The sequence below is a fragment of the Silurus meridionalis genome, chromosome 23 (assembly GCF_014805685.1).
Source record: "Silurus meridionalis isolate SWU-2019-XX chromosome 23, ASM1480568v1, whole genome shotgun sequence".
NCBI lineage: Eukaryota > Metazoa > Chordata > Actinopteri > Siluriformes > Siluridae > Silurus > Silurus meridionalis.
Window position 1 is genome coordinate 12,024,961 of NC_060906.1, and position 24,891 is coordinate 12,049,851.

The following is a 24,891-nucleotide window of genomic DNA, read 5'->3' on the forward strand; positions in this document are numbered from 1 at the left end:
AAGCTCAGTACAAATCTATTCAAGATCTTCTATTCCAACCCATGTAAACCAAATCATCATAATGCTTTGTGCACTGGGGCAGTATCATGCTACAGGTTTTGGTCTCCAAGTTCAAGTGAAGGGAAAACTTAATACTACTAATCCAAACACATAATATACAGTCGCCTCTACCTTTCTGGTAACAGTTTGGGGAGAAATCTCATATGGCTGAAAAAGTCAGGTTTCCCAATTCTTTTGTCCATATAGTGAATATGGAGGAATTAAATTAATTCAATTGATTCAACAAGTGGTTAATAACAGTTACCTCATTAACAATCTACCAATTAATAGTATGTGCTAATAGTAACAGACTACACTTACCTATAGCCAGGTATATTATATATATATATGCTCATGCAATAAAATCATCACCGAGAAGAGTTTGCAGAGTGTACAGTACATTCATTCAGTGACTGAACAGAGCTTTTTTATGAGGACAAAAGTGCTGCAGAAACCTGATTTTTTTTTGTACAGACTGATGGCCCTTGGTTCAGGAGTGGTTTTGGTGCAGGAACTGGAAGAGTGAAGACCCATCTATTACATCAATCAACTATAAGCGGTGCTGAGAGAGACGAAATGTTTGACCTCAGTAATGCCGGTGGTTGAGTCATTCAAATATTACCTATTAGGCCAACACTTTGATCTGGAAATGGACTTCAGACTCCCTTCAATAGGAGAATAAAATGAAACATTAATGCCCCACATACCAAAGTAGGTGGTACTTATCAGTGCAACTTTACAAGTACAAGTAAAATGCTGGCTGAACTGCTACTTATCAACGACAATGTTTCTCACTTCCTCCATGACAATCTGATTATCAGCTCCAGGCTTATTCAACCATAGTGCAGCAAATCGTAGGCTTTCATGCCTACCTCTATCAGACTGTACAACTTCACTCTGGGTTACTGTACACAAACACCACACTTTATTTGTTCATTAATTAATTTCATATGCTCCAAGACACAAGCTTTTGACTATCAATTAATGTTCATTACAATTACTTTAGTTACTGATGTATGTGTATTATCCATCCATCCATCCAACCAACCAACCAACCAACCAACCAACCGCAGGGCAAGTGCCACTGTTTACATTATTATTATATTATTATTATTAGTAGTAGTAGTAGTAGTAGTAGTAGTCGTCAACAGCCAATACTATTATTGTTGTTCCACTGAAAATAATTTACAGTACCACATTATTAATAATGTGTCCCATGTTACAATTACTATGCTATATAATAACTTTTTAAAATACAAAGTACAATGTGTATTTATAGTATAATAAATATTCCTGTTTAGTTTCACTGAGAAACCCTAAACTACAATTAGTGCTGACCATCATTTCCACCATAAACAGTTACCCTCAAGATCGCAAAAGGGCAGCCTTGCTCACAGTTTACATTTACATTTACATTTGTAGCATTTAGCAGACGCCTTTGTCCAAAGCGACATACAAAAGTGCTTTGAGTCTCTAGCAATGAATAAATCTACACTGGTACGCTGGATTACAAACTAAAGGTAAATCAGACTACAACTCTTGCTTTTTACAAAGCAAAGTTGGAAAGTGCTAATTTAAGTGTTTCAGGAAGAGGTAGGTCTTCAACCTTTGCTTAAAGATAGCCAGGGACGCTGCTGTTCGGACATTAGGGAAAGTTAATTCCTCCACCTCGGTGCCAGAATAGAGAAGAGCCTTAGTATTAGAAATAGAAGTAGAAGTAAACTTGCCTCTTATTTTGAGAGAAGGTGGTACCAGTTGAGCAGTGCTGGAGGATCTCAGACAGCATGGTGCAGTGGGAGGTATGATGAGGTCTCTGAGGTAAGAGGGTGCTGACCCATTTTTGGTCTTGTAGGCAAGCATCAGTGTTTTAAATCTGATACATGCAGCTACTCAAAGTCAGTGAAGGGAGCGCAGCAGTGGGGTGGTGTAAGAGAACACAAGCAGATTGAACACAAGTCGTGCAGCTGTGTTTTGGATAATTTGCAGTCGACGAACAGCATTCAGAGGAAGACCTGCCAGTAGAGAGTTGCAATAGTCCAGTCTCGAAATGACAAGAGACTGAACAAGCACCTGGGCAGCCTGTGCAGACAGAAATGGTCGAATCCTTCGGATGTTGTAGAGAAGAAATCGACAAGAACGAGCCACTTTGGCAACATGTGAGGACAGTTATCCCAAAGTTGTGTGCAGTGCCTGAAGGGGAGAGCAGAGAGTCATGAAGAGTTATTCTGAGATTCTGACCTGGAGATGAATCACCTGGAATGACCAGAAGTTCTGTTTTGTGGGGGTTGAGTTTTAATTGATGAGCACATATCCATGAAGATATGTCCGTTAAGCATGCTGAAATCCGAGCGGAAGCTGTGGTATCTGAGGGAGGGAAAGAAACAATGAGTTGAGTGTCATCAGCATAGCAGTGGTAAGAAAACCCATGTAAGGTTATGACTTCACCATGAGAGAGTGAGTATAGAGGGAGAAAACGAGTAAATAAACTTTCTTTCGGCTTCTCCCATTAGGGGTCACCACAGCAGATCATCCGCATGTTTAATTTGGCACGTTTTTACGCTGGATCCCCTTTCTAACACAACCCTCCGCATTTATCCGGGTCTGGGACCGGCACTAAGAGTGGCTGGGGTTGGTTCCCTGACCGGGGATCGAACCCGGGCCGCAGCGGTGAGAGCGCCGCATCCTAACCACTAGACCACCAGGGACCCGGAGAAAAGGAGTAAATATATTCCTTTTTTTGGTTGACTGATTTCCTGTGCACAACTGCCTTTCCCTTGATTTGTTCCCCTTTATAAATTTTGAGTTTTTTCCTCTCTAGTTGCTTTTGTTTTGTATTATTTTGTGGACATGTTAGTAGTTATCTGCAATTGTGTGCTCCTGGTTGAATTCTTTGTAACTTTGACTATTTTATTCCTCTTTTCTCACGTTTTTTTTTTTTTATTTTTATTTTTTGTAAATGCTTGCACCTGCATCCACCTTCTGCTAAAGTCATAATATTGTATATTTGGTAGCTAATTTAATTTTAATTGAATCTTTTTGCACATTGGTATTAGAGTTAATACAAAGCAAGTGTTTTTCTTCTTTTAGTTAAAACTTTCACAGCTGTCTTTCAAAAATGCATACAACATAAATGAAATTGCCAAATAGCTTTCAGCCATTTTTTGAAGCCCATCATCCAGCTAACACTTCAACCACCTGTCCACTCTACAGATAAACAAAACCTGAGTGTTTTTCTCAAAAGCTGAATCTGGAGTAAAGTCTTTCTGGTAATTAAACACACTGGATGTTCAGTTTAAATCATGGACTGCTTCAAGGGTAGTTGATTTAAGGCCAGTGACCTACAGCACATCTGGAAAGTATTCTCAGCCCTTTAAAAAAAAAAAATTTGTTACAGCCGTATTCCAAAATTGATTTAATTCATTTTTTTCCTCAAAATTCAACAAACAATACCCCATAATGACAACCTATAAGAAGATTGTTTGAAATCTTTATTTAAGTCAAAGTTGAGCTCAGGTGCATCCTGTTTCCACTGATCATGCTTTAGATGTTTCTACAACTTGATTGGAGTCCAGTTGTGGTAAATTCAATTGATTGGACATGATTTGGAAATGCACATCTGTCTATAGAAGGTCCCACAGTTAACAGTGCATGTCAGAACACAAACCAAGCCATGAAGTCCAAGGAATTGTCTGTAGACCTCTGAGACAGAATTGTATTGAGGCACAGATCCGGAGAACGGTACACGAAAATGTGTCCCAACGTAAGGTCCCAACGTGCAGATTGGCCTCCATCATCCTGTTTTAGGAAAAGTTTCGAACCACCAGGACTCATCCTAGAGCAGGATGCTCGGCCAAAAAGAGCAATTGGGTAGAAGGGCCTTAGTCAGGGAGGTGGCCAAGATTCCGATGGACACTCTGAAAAGAGCTGCAGCATTTCTCTGTAGATAGAGGAGAACCTTTCAGAAAACAAATATCTTTGCAGCACTCTACCAATCAGGCCTGTCACAGAATCCACTCCTAAGTAAAAAGGAGTCCACCTGGAGTTTGCCAGAAGGCACCTGAAGGACTCTCAGACCATGAAAAAAAAAACCATGGAAAAAAAACTCTTTGGCCTGAATGCTAAGGATCATATCTTGAGGAAACCAGGCACCGCTCACCACCTGCACAATACCATCCCTACAGTAAAGCATGGTGGTGACGGCATCATGCTTTGGGGATGTTTTTCAGCGGCAGAAACTGGAAGACTAGTCAAGATTAAGGGAAAGATTAATGCAGCAATTTACAGAGACATTATTGAAGAAAACCTGTTCCAGAGCTCTGGACCCCAGACTGGGGTCAGAGTTCATCTTCCAACAGGACAACGATCCTAAGCACACAGTCAAGATAACAAAGGAGTGGCTACAGGATAACTCTCTGAATGTCCTTGAAGTCCAGACTTAAACCTGATTAAACATCTTTGGAGAGATCTTAACATGGACCGACGTCCCCCATCCAACCTGATGAAGTTTGAGTTTGAGAGTTTGAGAGGTTTTAAAAAAAAAAAAAAAAAAAAAAGACTTGAGGCTGTAATCGGTCACAAAGGTGCTTCAATAAATTATTGAGCAAGGCTGTGAATACTTATGTAAAAAAAATATATATATATTTTTAAATAGTCTCTGTTGAAGACTAAACTTATTTTTATGTTTATGAAAGAAGTTTTTCAACTTTTCAACTGGTGTATTATCATTCTGGAAGGAGGTATTATTAGAAAATATGGGTAAATTATGGTCAGCAATACTCAAATAGGCTGTAGCTTTCATGCAATGGAGCAAGGCCCAAAGAGACCCAAAGTGTGCCAAGAAAACATTCCCCACATGATTACACCACCTCCATTAGCCTGGACTGTTGTGACAAAGCAGGTTGGATCCATGGATTCATGCTGTTGGCATCAAATTCTATACCTACCATCTGTGATCTTTGAGATCCTGGAGAAATCAGGATTCATCAGACCGGGCTACATTTTACAGTCTTTTAATGTTTAGTTTTAGTAAGTCTGTGCCCACCAAACAAGTGACTTATTAAAATCTAAATCTGTGTACTCTTCCTAGATATGAAAACCATCCTAGGCCCAAGGACACTGGCTTTTGTGGTTGTTGTGCTGTTATTTATCATGCTGTGTTTCCAGCTGATGTGCATGATGTAACACTGAGTGCCTAGCTCTTAAACTGCACTGCAATAACCCCATACTTGCAGTTAAACTACCTAAACTGTTATTAGTGCCCTGAGCACAAATATTTGTGCTAGCAAGCTTTCTAATATATTTGCTTGGATTTTGCTATCCTATTCTATATATATATATATATATATATATATATATATATATATATACTTATATATATATATATATATATATATATATATATATATATATATATATATATATATACTTATTAGTTAAATAAATATTAGTTACAATTAATATTAGTTAAACAACTTTTAGTATATATTTAGTTAATACCCTCTGGGATGAATAAAGTCCATCAATCCAGTGTTTCTTTTGAGTCTTACAAAATTGGTCTTTCTGCGATATTATCTGCCATGGTTGTTCTCCTAAAAGAGCATCTTCCATCTTCCACTCTTTGGCATGTGAAAGATCTATGCACACTTAAAGACAAAGATCTTAGCTACTGAGACAATACAGGAGGCGTGGGTCTGTGAACAAAGATTTGTTCATTTACAAATGTATGGATAACATATCTTCTACAGTTTTTCAAGTCAAGTGGCTTTTATTGTCTTGCACACTTGGTACAGTACACAGTGAATTAAAATATCTTTCTTCCAGAATTGGATGGTAAGAGACCAGTAGTCCCTCCCCATCCACTGAACAGTGTCACAGATTCTTGAAGTTTTTCACTAAAGCTGTGACTGCCTCTGATCCCATTGACTTTCCAATAACTGTTTCCTTTGTACATCACATAACTTATTTACAGCATGAGGAATGATCTACTGATCATTTTACCAGCAATATATTCACACAAACCCACCAAATACCAGTCTAAAAACAATAGGAGATAGTGCCTTTTGTTTTTTAACACTCTACTTGAAGAACTTAAGAATGCACCTAGTCAGTTACAGAACTTTTTTAAACCCACCTGTTTAGCTTTTAACACTTCTACTTGCTGTTACTACTACTGGCATATTTTCCGCTTAGTTTTTTTAATTTATTTTTTATCAGTTTATCTTGCAGCATTTGTTCTGTAGCATTTTCAAACATTTTTGCTAGTATTTGTATACTGCAGAAGAGAAATATAATGAATAAAATATGTAACAGATAAAGTGGTAGATCTGTCGCATTTCTCTGCAGAGAAAGTGAATGTGACGAAAGTCAAATCTTAAACTGCTGACTTGAAAGCTAAAAGGGCATACACAACAGTGAAAACAAACAGATTCAGTGATTTGATTTCAGGTCAGCTTACGAATAAGTAAATAGCTTTGTTGATAGTATAATTTCAGCTGAGAGCTAAATGAGTATTGAAATATCACCTGAGGATGAATAGAAGGAAATAGAGAGTTTACAGTTCAGACAGATGGGACAGTTCTTAGGTTTGACTTACAAATGAAATTTTAGCAAGTGAAAACATCTTGCACATTTTGATTGATCAACACTCCTAGGCAACAAAATGGGCCCAATAACAAATCATTGGTCAGGAAATTAGCAATAATGAAACAAATAGTGTAGATAACTTTTACTATTTTTTCCTAAAATATTTGAGATGTAAATTATGTTCATTCAAAATGTTAATTTTTTTTAAATAATACATTTTACCTCAAACATATCATCATTTTACCATTTCATACAGGAAGTAAGTGACTACCGTATTTTCCAGACTATAAGCCGCTACTTTCCCACGCTTTGAACCCCACGGCTTAAACAGTGAAGCGGTTAATTTATGGTTTCACAAGCTTCAAGCCAAAAACTGAGCCCCATAACATTAGACCAATGAAATTGCTGAACGGGTTCAGGTTAACCAATGAAACTCTTTATATTAAATCAGGTGCGCTCCCACTGAATCGGGCCACAGCACATCATAAATATAGATAAGGTTCCTCTGACGTTTGACCTGCCGCTCACTCGAACTTTTAACAGGAAAAGCGACTCATTCGTCACGCTGAAAACAACCGGGCATGAAAAAACGCACTGCAATTGTGTTCTGATCTGCACGCCATCGGGAGAAAAGCTTCAACGATGGTGATTTTTAAACGCACAACGATGCCAAAAGATAAACTCTCGAGAGAAATTGTTGTGAAAGGAAGGAGGAAGACAGTGAACAATGACTTTCTTAATAACCTACTGTTTAGATACAAGCCGTGTAACAGACACTGTCTTTTGTTAAAGCCTGTGTAAAGTTCATTAGTTTCAGTGTAGACACCTGCAGCTTATTTATGTTCAAAATAAAAATCTTTGTAAAATTCAGTGGGTGTGGCTTATATTTGGGTGCGCTTAATAGTCCGGAAATTATGATATATGGTAAGTTAATTTTCCTGTTTCTAGCTTTCCTTTAAGCAGTAAAAGAACATGCCCAAATGGTGACACAACATCTCCAGAATGTATTTGTTTCATTCTTGCAAATTGTCTGATTTGCTCTTGAAACCATTAAAAGGTTAATATTTGCAATTTTTGGTTTGGCCCATTCTTTTGGCCAGGAGTTTACTTTTTGTTGTAATAAGATGACACTTGACAATAAAAGTTTTATTTAGCCTACTTCTAAACACTTCATTTAAACTAATACATTAATCATTTCAAATGATGCAGTTGTGTATTTCTATTAGCAGATACTTTTGCTTCTTTCCAGAAATAAATATTTGAAATTAGCAACAACAAAAAAATATTTTAATATATTGAGATAGTTTGGAAACTTTTAGATGATCTGCTGTGGTGACCCCTAATAGGAGAAGCCAAAAGAAGAAGAATTATTGTATTCTTTTAATAAAAAAAACTATCCTCTGTTCATGTGAGAGACTATAGTGAGCTATTAGATACAGTTCTTTTATGTTGCACCTTCACATTCTTGTCAGCTCAGCAGAGAGAGTTTAAGTGAAGAGGCAATCAGCACATGGCACCTACACACTGGCCTCAGGTCAGCTGACATGAACTTCATTCTGATCCACTTACTCTGAGAGAATGAGTCAAACAGTGGTTCATCTAAGCACACTTACAGGTCAGACTTAGCGATTACATTTTTTTTTTCCTCTTTTGCTCAAGAATCCCTTAATCCCACAATGGCTGAAAAAATCAGTAGCTCCAGAATTGGGGCAAAGTTTTAAACCATTTTAGCTACCTTATGGATTTCATAGGAAAGTGAGAAAGAAAGCAGGTGCTGGAAAGTTTACTTACTGAATTTACTGAAATTCAGGGTATATCTTTAAGAACAAAGTCAAACTCCATTTCCTATTTTGGATTTTAAATAGATGTGTGGTTGAGAGAACAAATTCAGATTCTATTGAAAGAATTTTTTTTCTGCACTAATCATGTTAGACAGCTGGTTGCAAAAACTGGGTTCAACAGTTTAATTCTTCTCTTTTTTCAAACATGATAAATCTAAAACAGTGATGATTTTTCGCTGCAAAGTTCAGTGTATTAGCAGCCTGGTGTAATTTCATTTAGAAAAACAAATCATGGTACCTTTATATCATTACTAAATGCCTTTTTTTCATCATGTATTACACATTTTTGACAGGCTAATTTTATTCATCATATTAAAAGTTCCTTGCTTGCTCTAAAACTTTATACAGCATCTTACCAAAAAAAAAAAAAAAAAAACATTTAATTGTAATTTTGAATCAGTAATTCGGTAAAAAGTATTGAGACATCTGATGTTTCCAGCCACGTGTTTCTTCTTTAAATTGTTACCGCAAAGTTGGAGGCACACAATTGCTTTCTTTGAATGTGGCATTTAATTTTTCCTTTTCCTATTTATCTGAATAAATAGACACAAACCTGTTTGAGCATGAAAATGCCCATAAACACAAAGCACATGAAGATATGCTTTACATGGGTTAGAGTGGAAGATGTTGAGTGGCCTGCTCTAGAGCTCTGACCTCAACCCTAATGAACACCTTTGGGATAATTTGCAATGTTGACTGCACCCCAGTCCTACTCAATATACATCACAGAACTGAAGATTGGAGGTTATTTTATCAGCAAATGTGGACTAAATGTGGAATGGTATGTTGAAAAAGTATATATACATCTAATGGTCATGTTCCACCTCCATTTGGCCATATAGTGTATATAACAGTGTTTTTGTGCTAGTGCTCAAATAAAAAGTGAAATTTGAAACTTATTATGCATTCAGAAAAAAACTTGGGTACAAATGCCAAGTAGATGGAAGGTATTTAATAGAGATGTGTAGAATTTAAATATATATATATATATATATATATATATATATATATATATATATATATATATATATATATATATATGTATATATATATATATATATATATATATATATATATATATAAACTAGTTGTCTAATCTGAAGTACAACTATCTTCATTTTTATGGAACTGTCATAAAGCTATTTGATGGGAATATTGTTAATATTGCCAGATCCATCCATCCACCCAATATACTTAAACATGTTATTCTTATGAATATACAGTAATTGAACTGATCATAGTTTGATATTTCGTGACATTTCCTTTGAAATTCAATCCTGGCAACTCAACTGTTAAGTACCACAAATTCAGGTTAACAAGCATAGACTTTCTTTGTCCCACACGCTTTCATAACCCTCAGCCTACAACCTTGTCACATAACCTCCAATCAAACACCTATCCATCCTTATAGTCACCTGCTTGTTAATCCATCTCAGCTGTTTGCAGTCACTATACTTGCTTTAAATAACCTTGACTCTCAGTGTTACTTTCTGAAGTTTTATTATCTTTTATGGCCAGTGCCTGCTTAATATTTATTTATTTTTGCCTTTTCTTATTCATGCTCTCATCTATTTTCCACATTTTGAGTATTACCTTGCAGCAAAAAACTTGATTTTGTCCGTTTCATGGCAACAGTTACATAATCTTTTAAGTTTCGTTTGATTTGATATTATAATGAATTATGAAAATAATTATTGTAGGCTGGGTATAAGAGAGAAACACACAACGCAATGATTTGGAATAATAAGCAAGTTGTGTGTTTCCTCTCTTATACCCAGTTCCCTTTCAGGAACTCTAACTGCATCGCAACACTTTGGGAATGATTTCACGTTGTCCACGCACTGTATTATGTCTGTAATCTGTCCAATGGAAGGCGTGGCATCACCGGCAGGGTGGGGGATACACACAGCCTTTGTGTGGCTTGCCTGCACACTAAGTCGGTTTTATAAGGGAGCTGACTGTGTGCACTGCACTTGCATGTCTATGCGATTGCTCCTGGTGGGCACTCTTGGAGAAGGGAGGGTTTCAAGACAGACTTGTCCCTTTCTCAAACCTCACCTGCCCAGTCCAGCTCCTGTTTGTAGGCTTCGGAAGCACGCCTTTTGCCGTTTTTTTCCACCTGCGATGAGAGCAAGCAGCTCCGCCTTTCTTCCCATGAGAAGGGGGGGGCTCAGCGATTAGCGAGCCCTAGAGCGAGGATCTCATGAAGGTTGTGATACATGCTGTTGAGAAGCTGGATCTAGCGTGGTGGGCCGATGAGCGGAAAGCCCTTCATCCAGTAAGCTTGAAGAGCACATTCTGCTCCCGTAGTCGCAACCTCCACATCGGGGTCTCCCATTTTTCCCTGACCTGCACACCTTGGTTCTTGGTTCTTGGTTCTTGGGCAAAGCATTTCTCTGCCCAACCCTTCAGCCCCAAGACGTCATTCACCAAGCCCCTGCGTATAGCAGTGTTGGAGGCGTACCAAGACGACCTGCTGAGAGAAATGGAAGTCTAAAGGTTTCAGGAGGCGAAGAAACAATTGGCGGCATTCCAGTGTTATCTCCCATGTCGTTCTCATGGGGCTGCTTGGCAGGTGCAGCCCCAACCCCAACCCAGCACCTCCCATCGGAAGATCTGAGGACAGATCAGACAGATCAGACAAATCTCAGGTCTGTCATTTTCAACAGGAGGGCTTAAACCAAAAAGTCCTGACGGGATATTCTGGGGGGGTGGCCGGAGGGCATGTAGCACCCCTTTTCTTGGTTAACCCTGCCACGGAACGTATTTCAGGGCACAGCCAGCTCCCACCCTCCTCGGTATCCGCCCCGCATTATTGCGACCCAGGGTGACTCGTCACCTTTTTTGATGCCACTAAAGCTGCACCAAGGCATCGCCCCGGCCCTAGGTGTACCGGAGGTCAGGCTCTTGATACCACTAAGAGACTACCTGGCAGCCTGGGAAGTTCTGCCAGACATGTCACAATGGGTCCGGTGCACTGTAGAGTGAGGCTATATGATTCAGTCCAGGTCTCATCCACCCCATTTCGACAGTGTTTGTCCCACCCTGGTGGGAACCGAGCAGGGTCTGGTCATGGTGTTTTGCTGTCTGTCTGTGAGTGTACACAAACAATATTATGGGTTTAATTCAGCTTCAGTTCAATAGCTTCAAGATGTAATTTTTTTGCCCTATATTATGTCTATGTGTGTGTGTGTGTGTGTGTGTGTGTGTGTGTGTGTGTGTGTGTGTATGAGCATGTTACTGTTCTTCCAACTTTACAATGGAAAGAGTGTATTAGCTACAGGTGGCAAATGATTAATGTATCATGTTTTTACTATAGTTTCCTATCAATTATTAAGTTGAAGTGAATTTTAATACATTAGGGCTTGTGTGTGTACGTGTGTGTTTGGTTTGTTGAGATTCTTAATACCATCACTATCACGTCCCAATTATAGAAACCATCAATACTATACAAAAATGCAAAATAACAATGAGTGGCCTTACAGAGAGAGAGGAATTTAACATAAAGCAAGCTCCAACTAAAGCAAGCTCCAAACCTCTACACTACAACCGCAACTGTGCACCTATATCATCTGGAGCAGTTCAGAATCAATATTTGTCTAATAACATGACAGAAGCATTAAAAATGTAAATAAAATACAACCTACTCACAAGAGATGCGTACTCGTAATTTGCACCGCTCCTCAGAGGCTGTAAGCTAGTGGTACAATCAAATTTCAGATTGTTTCTTTAACCAATCAGATTTCAGATTGGTTGGTTCAGGAAACAGACCTGTTGGTGATATTCTCAATGGTAAAAAGGCCAGCAGAACAGACTTTGCAGGCCCTGGGCAGATTAGATTGACATGGCAGCACATAGAGGCTGAAATCAGATTGGACAAAAAATCTAACATCCACATACATGTATAAGAAGCAGTGCAGCCAAGAGAAATGCTATGAAATTAAGAGAATAAACTGTTGGAAATAAATTAATAAAATTTTATGGAACAAATATTAGAATTTAGGTTGTAAATGTAGGTCAGTGTTTCTGATAGTGTTTAAGCCAGCAGAGACGGCTTTGCTGGCCCTGACCGCCCGCCACTGTCAAAATGAATACTTGGTTTTAATTCTTTGAAAAAATATTACATAAATATATAAAGCTAACACAGCTGTGTCAGCTTTTAGATTATATTCTGCTGTTATTCAAACACATGTGTTGAAGAGGTATGTGGGAACTCTTGCTGCAAAAGGGCTGCTTTGTGATCTAACTATTTTGAGTAAGATGTCATTGGGCAACAAGACCTGACTGACAGCCCCAACTTTCCTCAGCTGTTTTATTCAAGCGCTGAGAGCTTAATGCAAGCTTGAAACCAAATCCACTATGAATGAGACAGATAGGCAAATTCAGTCCATACTAACGAGAGGCTTTTGTGCTCCTTACTGTATGTCGATTACAGATGATGAGAGCTGCCACAATGTATCACACCCTCCCTTCTTACCCCACCATTCCTAAAACAGAAATTGTGTGTCTTATTGTGCACTGTCTAAGATTTGTTATCATGTAAATCCACTCCTGGAGCTCTGACTTGCAATATATAGACCAAATAAATCCCTTATATTGGATAGGAGCTTCCCTCACTGCAGCATCTTCTCAAGAGTTTGTGTGTGCTTTGTGTAGATAAGCTGGTCCAGGATGATGGGGGTGGCATGGAGTGGACAAGTGTTGAGGTTGTTACAGGTGAAAAAAATGTTTTCAGTTGCAAATTCACACACAGATGCATGTAGGACTATAACGATTAATAGTGAAATATTGCTGACATGAATTAACATTCCTTACTTATTCACTTAGGTATCTTATTAAAGTAATTTTTTCTTCTATGTACTGTAACTTAGGTATGGAGTAGTTGATTAAATATTTAGCTGTGCCTTAAATATGAGAACATTCCACTGCTGGCACTACACAAAAGTCAAGTGCAGCATTTTACTACAAGCAAGTAGCATAACTAATAAGTATCAGGATTATGCCAATTGACAAAGACTGCATGTTCCATTGTGTGTTTTTACACCTGATTTACATTTGATAATTAGCACTTATATATTGCCTCACTGCACTCTTTGTCTATTGTTTGCCATTCCATTATTGGCATTGTTGTCCTTCTTCCCATGTTCAGGTTGTGGTCTGTGCTATTTTGTCTATCTTTGTTTTTGTTTTTATTTCGTTAGCGTTAAACATTTGCACATGATTTATCTTTTATTTTTAAATTTATCTGCACTTGCATCCCTTTTGCATTCCATTATGACAAGAGACAGCAAGAAGAGAGTAACTGTGTGCAGTATTAAAATATATAATAAATAAATACAGTACACATTAACTATCTTAGACTTACAATGCAGAGACAAACCATCTGTCATACCTCACACAATCCAACCACAGACCAAATAGTTGGCTAATGTATGCTAGCTACATAAAACATGTTGTTAATGCTAATGTATGCTAGCTACATAAAACATGTTTACTAAAAAGTACAATCACTTCTAACAGTACTGTCTATAAATGTATTCTTTGTTTCTTCTCAGTTGCACTGAGAGCTAGAATAATACAGCATGACCCTAATTCTCCATTGCTAGGCACTTGTGCTAATATGTTGTAGGAAGACGTGAAGTGGGAAGAATTCAGCAGTTAGCCCACCTACACATTGATGTCTCCGTCTATTTTATTTTTAGAGATGTATTTATTGCTTTTAGCTTTGAAGAGCAAGAGCAATTGCTGATGATGTTCATCCTATCAATGATTAGTTAAAATTGCCATCATTAACATAGAGAAATAATGGTTAGATTAGTGTATTAATTGCATGGGGGGTTAGCCAATGGATTAACGTAATATAAAAAGACTAATTCATTGCAGACTTAATTTCATGGTTCTTGATAGGGCTCCCATCAGCACCTAACTCTGTGCAGTAATTTCAAAACCCATGACCCTTTTTGGTGCATTGCTTTAGGCAAACTGTAACCAAGAGAGGGGGAAAAAAAACACGAAATCAAAAGCTGAAATGTTGACATTATATAGTAGGTCTTATTGTACCCCCATACTTTTTCCCCCAAGTTTATTGCTTGTCTGTACTGTTTTTGTTCACTGGCAGTATTATCACTATTGCAGAACTCTTTAAAGTCAACTCATTATTTGGCTATAATATGACAGGACCATGGTGACTCAGCAGGTTTCCCTCCCCTTAACACATCAGGCGCATTCCTAGCCCTTGCCTGGTGCCTCATCGAGATGCTGATAAAGCCTCATTCTGCTCCAGGCTAGTGAGACGGCTGACAGCAGAGAGGAGAAATACAGCAGTAAAGTGGTCATTAAGTCATTACCGAGGCCGAAGAAGCCCCAGTATAGGCCTTGGCCTCCCATTGAGTTTCATTACTGCAGTCTTTACTCTCCATGCCATGGCTAGGGTTAATGCTTTTTAATCTTGCTAATTATCACTGTAGCAAAGGCATAACTGAAGCAAGCAAAGCTAATGGGCCAAACATCAACCAAACAAGTGTGAGTGCCATGCAATAAAATCCTATTAAAGTTCTATGCCAAAAATGTGTGCACATAAACCCACACAAAATGTAAAAGGCCCAGGAGGAAGATCAATGATGTGATCAATTTTTACAGAAACTCTTCAAAATGCTAGAGCAGAAAAAAAACATGGTTAAAAAAAAAAGCACAGGTCACTGTTTCTCTTAGCGCATGCTGAACACCGTCATCTGCTAATTCACTAAAAAGATCTACTCACAAATAAGCCATGTTTACTTCTTCCAGTCCACCAGTCTTGTTTCTCTTTCTTTCATTCTATCTTCCAGATATGCAGCCATTCGAGGAAAACAATTTCTTTTATATGATTGCACAAAGGTTTTTAACAAACAATTAAATAAAATCATTGACACAAAGTGTCCATTCGGGCATTCAAAAATTCAAGAATACATAATTAGCATTGTAAAAAACCAGAAGAGATTGAAGAAAGAAAAATATAAGACAAGACAAGAATTTGAGGGAATAAGGTGGCATCTGAAGTGAGGCATTTGAATAGAGGGCTCATTCCCATGGTTACAATGGTTTCCTTGGTTACAGTGTTGTAGAGACTTATGGGTCCAGAATGTTTGGATTATCATAGAACATGTAGCCTAATGCATCACAACACAGCTTGCGTAGGCCATCCAGTATACCTGCTGTCTACTAGTGTATTAGACACAGACATGCAGTTTTAGAGAAATACCCTATTTAGTTTTCATTTGCCACCAGGACCTGTTAGACAAGCAGTTATAAGCCTGGTTGGGGTTTCATTGGAAGATCTACAAATGGCATGGAATACGTTCCTGAAGGCCTGGAAGTTTTCTTTATTTTTTCAGAAAAAAAATTAAAGCGAACTAGGAATTCACCAATGTTATGGCATAAATACAATATATTGTGTATGCTATGTAATGATGCAAAGTACCTTTAACAGTGCTACACTGTTATATATTTATTGTTGAATAAAATGCATCATACCATTGGGAATTGCATCCCTATGTGGAAAAGGAAGTATAGAAGTACATATTGTCCGTTAAAAATTAAACTTAGAAATAAATGTTTGAGAACACCTGACCAATTACTCATATATGCTGTTTGAACTTCCCATTCCAGATGTAGTCCCTGTTTCACTGTTATAGCCTCCACTCTTCTGTGAAGGTTTTTACATCTGTCAGCTCTCAGCCAGCAAGACACGCCAAACAAGGAGGACAACTCCAGCTCCCAAGACAGAGACCTATACATTATACTATATTCTTACTCTCACATATACTGATTGTGAACAGGTGTTACCAATTCCACAGTCACACACACACACACACACACACACACACACACACACACACACACACACACACATATTCATACACACAGTTTAAAGATCTGATGACTGCTTCTCTTTCTCTACCCATCTCAAGGCATCCTGAGGTGGCGCCAGCCCCAATCACGTCCCACCTTATGAAGATTGTGAAGTAAATAAAGAAGTAGATGCCGACCCCGCAAACATCCCAAACCATCTAGAGACGTACCAGAGCCATTTGGATTCCACTTAATGTGGAGTTTGGACCTCTTTGAGTGTTTGAAGGCTCTGGCATGGAGAAACAGGTGTTGGATCTGTGATGATCGCAATTGTTGAGCTATTTTATGAGTTGCTCAGTAGCTCCTGGTTCTATAATCTCAAATGACTGTATAGACTGTAGAAAGGACATTACTCATAATCTTACATTCCAGTGCTCATGTTAGTTCTCACTCTCCAGTGTTCTGTATTGTTTAAAGACTATAATCACACTCTTGATGTCACCCAAATAAGGATGGGTTCCCCTTCTGGTTTCTCTCAACGTTTCTTCCTCATAACATCTAAGGGAGTTTTTCCTTGCCACATTCGCCATGGCTGCTCATCAGGGATAAATACACATCGTTTACCTTAACTGTTAAATTCTGTAAGGCTGCTTTGAGACAATGTCTGTTGTGAAAAGCACTATAGAAATACACTTGACTTGACACTACACTAATCTGGATAAGGTTGAAAACTGTTTTCATCTTAAAAAGCTCCATGTCCAAACTTTCATTTTCAGTTGTTTCCCAAAGCTGCTCATCCACATTGAAAAGTCTGAAAATGCTTATGTCCCTGTACTGCCCATGAGCACAACTTAAGATGCTTCGAACTGCACAATCACATGACTAAAACTGCATCATCGTTTTTAAAAGCCTCCATTTTCACAGTCCACACTGCGACGTTTTTAAATGTATCCAATTTGGAGAGCGTTTTTAAAAAGCTACGCTTCCGTTGACTAAAAATGTCATCTCAGTGTGGACTGAAGGCAAACCATTACTTGATGTAAAGTGATTCACTATAGTGGTGTTGACATTACCAGGTCTTTGAAGTTGTTTTGCCACTTTGTTACCGAACTTGTTTCTGCCTTTTCTCTGTTTTTGATGTTGCCCTGTCTACGTTTTCCTGTTTGCCTGTTTTTGGATGATCCTTCTTGCATGGCAATTTGTAAAATGTCTGCCTGTTAATACTGTTTTACTGCATTTGCTTTTGCGTTTATTAGTGTTTATTTTACATCAACACTGCTGGTGAGCTGCTCATTTAGCATTATTGAGTAGACATTAATGTCCGATAAGGAGGTCTGGTGCGCAATTGGAATTCCATGTCACCCGAAAGGTATTTGCTTTGTGCACATTAACAGTGTCATGCTGAAACAGGACATCTTATATATATATATATATATATATATATATATATATATATATATATATATATATATATATATATATAAAAGATGCCTGTCTTTGTCCTTATGTATATACATACAATGTGTGTGTGTATTTATATGTTTGAGGGTTAAGTGTCCATAAACTTTTGTCTATTTAGTGTTTGTCTTTCCCATACTGTAGATCAATATCAGGAATATGGACTGGACTTACATTTCCTTTAGCCATTGCACCTCACTGAACCATAACACATAATGGTTTGTGCACCTGAATCACATTCACAGCTCATTAGCACTTGTATATAGACCTTTCACAGCACACATTGTCTCATGTTTGTCACTCCATTATTATTATTTGTACACAGTCCTCATCTTTATGTTAAGTTTAAAGTTTCCTTCTTATTTTGTGTTCCTTTTGTATGTACCATAATAAAATGATCACCATTTGCCTTTGCTCTAATTATGTGACAGCCTGACGATAGGAACTGAGGATTGGTTTTATTGGACCATTTTTGAGCTGAAGTAGACATAGATATCTTTGGGATCATTGTCCTGCCGGAAGATTAAACCTTGACTTATTTTTCATTCTGGAGGCAGCCTGATATTCATTTATAACTTCCTGTTATTTGATATAGTGTTTGATAGTGTGCATCCTAACAAGATTCTCAGGGGCCTTTGCAGGATGAGCAGTCTGATATCTTCACAGATCTTCTACCATACGTAACAGTGCAGATTAAGTTCATTGCTCAATAACCATCTTTCTTTTTATGTGTGTTGCCAAGAGTAACAAATAAACAATAAACCCAGCTTAAGGCAAAATTTCAGTAGTTTTTAGTTACCTCCAGACATTTATTTTGTACTTTGCACTTTATACTTTTGTCTTCTTGTATCCCTTCAAAATATAATTTGTGTCTTGGTGGTATCTATTTTAAGTGTTGGAGACTTGGTGATTCTAAAATAATTTTGTCCTCTTCACCGTGTGGGAGGGTAAAATGGGCTTCAGTGTAATTTGTGTATTCTCTAGTCCTCCCCATATTGATGAAAGACTAAAGTAATTTGTCCTTTGTGTCGCCTCATATTTATCAGGCAGCACATTGTTTCTTCACATTTTTTTCACATTTGATGACAGGAGGAAAACGGGTTACATTGTCAAACTGGGTCTCAGTAGTGCTGCTGTAGTAAGAGAAATATGCTTCTGAATTCTCTCTGCATACCTATTAAGGTGATTGTTTTACAGTGGCACTGAGTCTAGCTAAGTTTTATTAAGATGTGCAGCTTTGTGAAAAGCTCCAAATGATCTTCCTGTCTGCTTAATGGTCTTAATCAGAAGTGTTAACACACACACTTAACAAGAGCCTACAGCCAGCTAACCGTCCAGCTCTCTTCAGACAAACCCCTGCTGTGTCTGGAATCTAATGCTAATCAACGGCTCAAAATTTCCCCATCAAAACTACCCAGGATTCATAAGCCATACACAATCAGAGGTGGGAAACATAAGCCATGGGGGGCAAGACAAAACTCAAATATAGGCATAGTCAGTTTGTTGTGGCTTCAAACTTAACATGACAAAATATGCTGATTTGTAAGATGTTTTCACACTTGAGCTGTTTTCTGAACTCAAGGTCGTTTGCACTAAGGTTTTGGTTTCACATGAAACCAAACATGAAAAATGTCATGTGTGGAATTTATTTAAGGGCAATTGCTTGGTGACCGCTACACGTGTAAAAAAAATAAAATTTAAAATTTAAATAAAAAGCAATCTGCTCACAGTGCTCAGGTATCAAATAATTTGTTTAATCTAATTTGTCATTTCATTTCCTGTTCAAGTTGCACAGTGAGAAATGTGTAGACAAAGAGACAGCTTAAGCAAGCAATTTAATACAAACAGAGTTAAATAACAATACGAAACAATAATTTGGCATGTGCAAGATGTTTTGGTTAAAAGGAATTAGCTAAACCTTAATTTAAAAACACTACAATTAGGCAAATCATCTTTCTTTCTTTTTTTTTTAGCTATGTGCACAGTTAAATTGCACAATCAATATATAGCTTACTTGTGTTAGTTAAAGAATTGATAATCATAATATTCATGAGATTGCCCTTCCCAAAATAAAACCAGAATACATCTAAGATACAGAATTATGTATTCAGGTTGAATGTGAAAACACCCTTTAGGTGTGCTTGCCTTTTATTTTAGCATTAATTAATGATATTATATGAAGAATAATGACACAGTGACAGGAATATGTCCCCTTATTTGTTCCTTTGTCTATTCTGCTGCTCATGGATAAACCACTCATACTATTTTGGGTCTCTTGCTTCCTTGAACAGGTCAAACTCCAATGTGAATTATACAGTTCAGCCTTAAATTCTGATAAAGTAGATGAGTGGACCTAGTTTCAGCAGAAATGTCAGCCTATTCTACCTAAGGCAATGCTGTGTACCAAGGGGAATCAAATCAGATTATGCAAGTATATTACTAAAACAAGTAAAATAAAATCCAGGAGCCACTGACACACCAGAGGAAATCAGTAGAAGAAACTGTAAACATTTCTTTAAAGAATAATTAAATAATTTAAGGAATTGATGAGCTGGAATGTGGAATTCTCCAACTGTTTATTGAGACCTTTTAAGTTTCTAGTTACTAAATCTTGAAGCTGATCATTTTATGCCTCATTTTGCATCTGACAGGGAAAAAAAGAAACAGACCGCTCAACCCTCTGAGTCATGTAATAAAAGCTAAAGTGAACTCAAGTGTAAGGTTCACCCGAAATAGAGTTTAATGATACATGAGTTGAGGTATTGGCAGAAAATCACACCGTTACGGCTCGCTGATATTTTTTGAGCTATTTGAGCTATTTTCTGCTTTAGTGCCATTATACAATAGTATTGATGTGTTGATGCACCAAACCTGTAGACGTATTTGTAAAATTGCATTAGTTCATTGATGACCTTTCAAGATTGTGATCCATGTTGCTTGTGGAAAAGCCATAAAATATTAAAAATATATTTGAAGTGAATTTTATTGACACATGATTTATGGCTGAACTTCCGCTTGGAATGAAAATTGGATGATATACATAATTGTGTGTTCAAAGAGATAAGTGTTGAGTTGTTTTGCACAGGGTGGTAGCACACAATCTGAGATATGAAGAAGTCAGAAATGAAAAGGAGATGTAGTGAATAGGAAAAGGAAGAGAGAACACTGTGCAAACATGTCTGTGCTCTTGCAGTCAAACTATACAGAATGATATCAGAACTAAAACTGAGGCTCTAAATAGATACTGTTTTAAATGTTATCTTAAAATTCTGAGAGAGAGAGAGAGAGAGAGAGGGAGAGAGCGAAAGGTGCACAGGTGCATTTCTGGGAAAAGGTCACTGAAACTCATAACAGAGAGGAGGGGAGAAATAAACTAACTGGAGCAAGAAAGCCAGTAAAGAAGAAAATGTTTGTCACACTCACTAATCAGATTTTCCTGCTGTATCTAAGAGGCAGATTTCCATTTAAAATTAGCTTCTCTGTTCATCTGGAGCACATCACATCACATCAAAAGCAGGTAAACTGCAGCTGTAGACACATACAGCCACACTCACTCACAAATTCTGCTGCATCAAAGTCCACATTTATTACAATATCCAAAAAACCTGAAGTGGCGTTATTAAAAGTGGGAGATTAACTTGAAATGCATCACATATAAAAAAAATCACTGCAGTCAGCATTAAATAAATAAATGAGTACACCTTCCACACTAATGCTACCGTGATATTAAAAGGACTACATGCAAAGCTTCAGTGTGCATTCATGTGCTTGCATCAGCTGGATTTTTTTTAGTCGCACCTTCCAGCTAACACTGTACAGCAGGCCTAGTTTTGTACAGTGCTTATTTACACTGTCTGAAAATGACCATGTCCCACATATTAAAAACCTGGTTCTCTAACTGTATTATTATTATTTTTTTATAGAGAGCCAGAGTGACTTTTCAATACGTGGGACATGGTCATTTTCAGGAGTTGTAAATAAGCAGTGTACAAAACAATTGTTTTAGAGAGATGGAGAAATGTAATTTGGTATTGGTTTGGGAATGTGCTGCTTTAATACACATATTAGATCAGATTCTACTCTTAGTCAAAAAACATAAATTAGCTTTTTTATGGATGAATCCATGGTTGATTGTCACATTAGACAGTTCAAGATTGGGGCAAAAAAACATTTGATGTCCAGTTCACTCAATCATCCTCGTTAAATTTAAAGACAGGGTGAATCTAGAACACTGTCCTGGGAAAACTGGGTCCGATTTGGGAATACACCCTTAATGGAAAATCGATCCATTACAAGGCAACATGCAGCCATACACCACATTCTCACACTTATTCACATATAGGGGTCATACATTTTAGCCAATCCACCTACTGACATGCTCTTAGACAGTGAAAGGATGTGACAGACATTAACCCGAGTTCAAGATTGAACAAAGCACCTTGGAGATGTGAGGTGGCAAACTACCAATTGATCCATCATGCTGCCCCTGTCAGATCCAGGTAATCTTTTATCAAAAGATTCACTGTCATCCAATATTACCTATCATTCTTCTTTCCAACATTTAAATGTAAATTAAATTAGTGGCTTCTTTATGTTTGTTGGCTGATGCAGTAGATTGTTAAATTGTTCAAGTGCAAGAAAAGCCAACCTACAGTTTAAGGAGCAAAGTTCAGGAACATACAAATTAACTTCATGTAAATCAATAAATACCAATATTGCTTATTGGTCAAATTTCAAAACTAAGCAAATTAACAAACTAAACATGTTTAACATTGTTCTCAATTATCCACTTCATCCATACACTATATTCTGCCATTCAGTCAAGAGTTCAACTAATTTTATAGCAATTTAACAATCTACTACAGCAGCCAACAAAAACATAGAAGCCACTAATTTAATCTACATTTAAATATCCTAAAGAAGAATGAAAGGTAATACTGGATGCCAGTGGATTTATTTATAAAAGTTCAGCAGAACACAACAGGAGCAGCATGGTGAATCAATGGGTAGTTTGCCATCTTGCATCTCCAAGGTGCTTTGTTCGATCTTGAACTTGGGTTATTGTCGGTCACCTCCTTTCACTGTCTAAAAACAAGCCAGTAGGTGGATTGGCTGAAATGAATGCCCCCTACATGTAAATGATTATGAGAATGTGCTGTATGGCTGTAACCCTTCAATGGCTTGGTATCCCGCCTGGTGTATATTCCCAAATCACACCCAATGGATTTACCCTGACCTTCACCAAGATAAAGCATTCACTCAAAATTAGTAAAAAAACTGGACATCAAATGTTTTTGCACGAATCTTCAGGTTTTCAATTTGCCATAATCAACTGTGAATTAGAACCTAAAAGTCCTGAAAAGTGGAATCTGATCATCTAGCCTTCTGCTGTTGTAGCTTAACTTTTTTTTTTGGTTTTTTTTTTTTTGAGCCATTCTGTGTAAATGTTGTGGACTGCTGTGTATGGAGGCAAACCAACTGTTTGTTTACAGAGTCAGGGATCCCAAGTCCTGTTTCATTTGATTCATTTTCATTTCAGAAAATTACCATCTGACATGAAAAACATGTCTGTGTTACTGTATATTATAATCCTTCTGTCACAACAGCCACTGCAGTCGTTCTGTATTCATGTGTATGTATAAAATATTTTGTTGTAAAATCTGAGCATTAAATTACGAAAATGCTTTCAAAAATACAGTACATACATGCATGGCATTTTCTAAGAGTAATTTTATAAAAAAAAATAATAATTCAATAATGTTCCTCCTATGTCACACAGAAAATGGTGAAGCTAAATCTAAAATTCCCCTTGGGTTTTTCACAGTTTGTCTGCACTGTGGTAACAGGGTCATGCCCCGAAAATGGGCATCGATTGGATGAGCTCTGTGGTCACGCAACACAGAGTGTCAAAAACGCATTCACACAAACTTGCACATGCTGGAAAGATATGCCAGCCTATTTCTGGTTGGCTAGTTGGCTATACAAACATGTGCACAGTCCATCACACACACACACACACACACACACACACACACACACACACTCACACTGTGTGTGTGTGTGTGTGTGTGTGTGTGTGTGTGTGCTTGAATGTTAAGTAAATTCAGGGCTATGAATGACCTCATGGGATATGCAAGCTGTGTAATGCATGTCACTGTCTATCAGTCATATGCTGTAGCTAACAGCCACAAACACATAGACAGATAAGAAAGAAGATGGAGAGAGAAAGGTATGGAGATAGAGAAAGGCTAGTTGCTAAGATTATCAGCTACACTAGCAGGCAATCATGTCTAAAGCTAGGGATATAGGGTCCCCTTGGTTAATTGATGGCTCTCTAATTAAAACTTATTAAAATCTCTCTCACTTTCTCTCTCTCTCTCTCTCTCTCTCTCTCTCTCTCTTTCTCTTTTTCTCTCTCTCTCTGTTTTTTTTTTCTAGCTCTCTATGTGTGTGTGTGAGTGGGTGGACGGAGTTATTGGGGGCATTTGCCAGACTTTTCTAATTAGCCTAGAAGGCCAGATAAAAGCCAAAATACCTGATCTTGCTGACATTCTCCTGCACTTTCTCCATCTCTCCTTTTCTGTGAATATGTCAGTGTAATTACAGCTCCTGTGATCAGTTTGACAGCAGTTTAATGTCATGGGATCACAGGGTGAAAGTTCGGGCCATGACGTTCAGCCTGTGTATTCATGAGTGTGTATATTCATGTGATAGAAGGACACTGAGAAGCAAGGTTTTTTCAGTACATTGACATTTTGTATATTTAGATCTAAAAAAAAACAATAAGAAAACAATAAAGCATTGTGTACGTCACATGCTCTACATCGACAATATACTCTCACATGTCCTCACTGTACATTAATCCATAATGATCCCTTAAATGTGCCCAGACACCGCTGTTTTAATGAAACATGTTTTCTTTTTATCAATAGATTGTTCCCCCTTTTCTAGAGTAACTGCCTGATAGTAATTATTTCACTCCCTCAGTTTTTTCCCTGAGTATACTTCCTCTCCCTGCTGACTTGCTCTCATTTTCTCACACACTTTTTCATGTGCTGCAGCTTCACTAGGCTTGTGTGGTCCTTCTTCTGCCTCTCTTTCAGCTCTACCTGCTGTTGACCACCTGGTTCAAGTTGCTTTT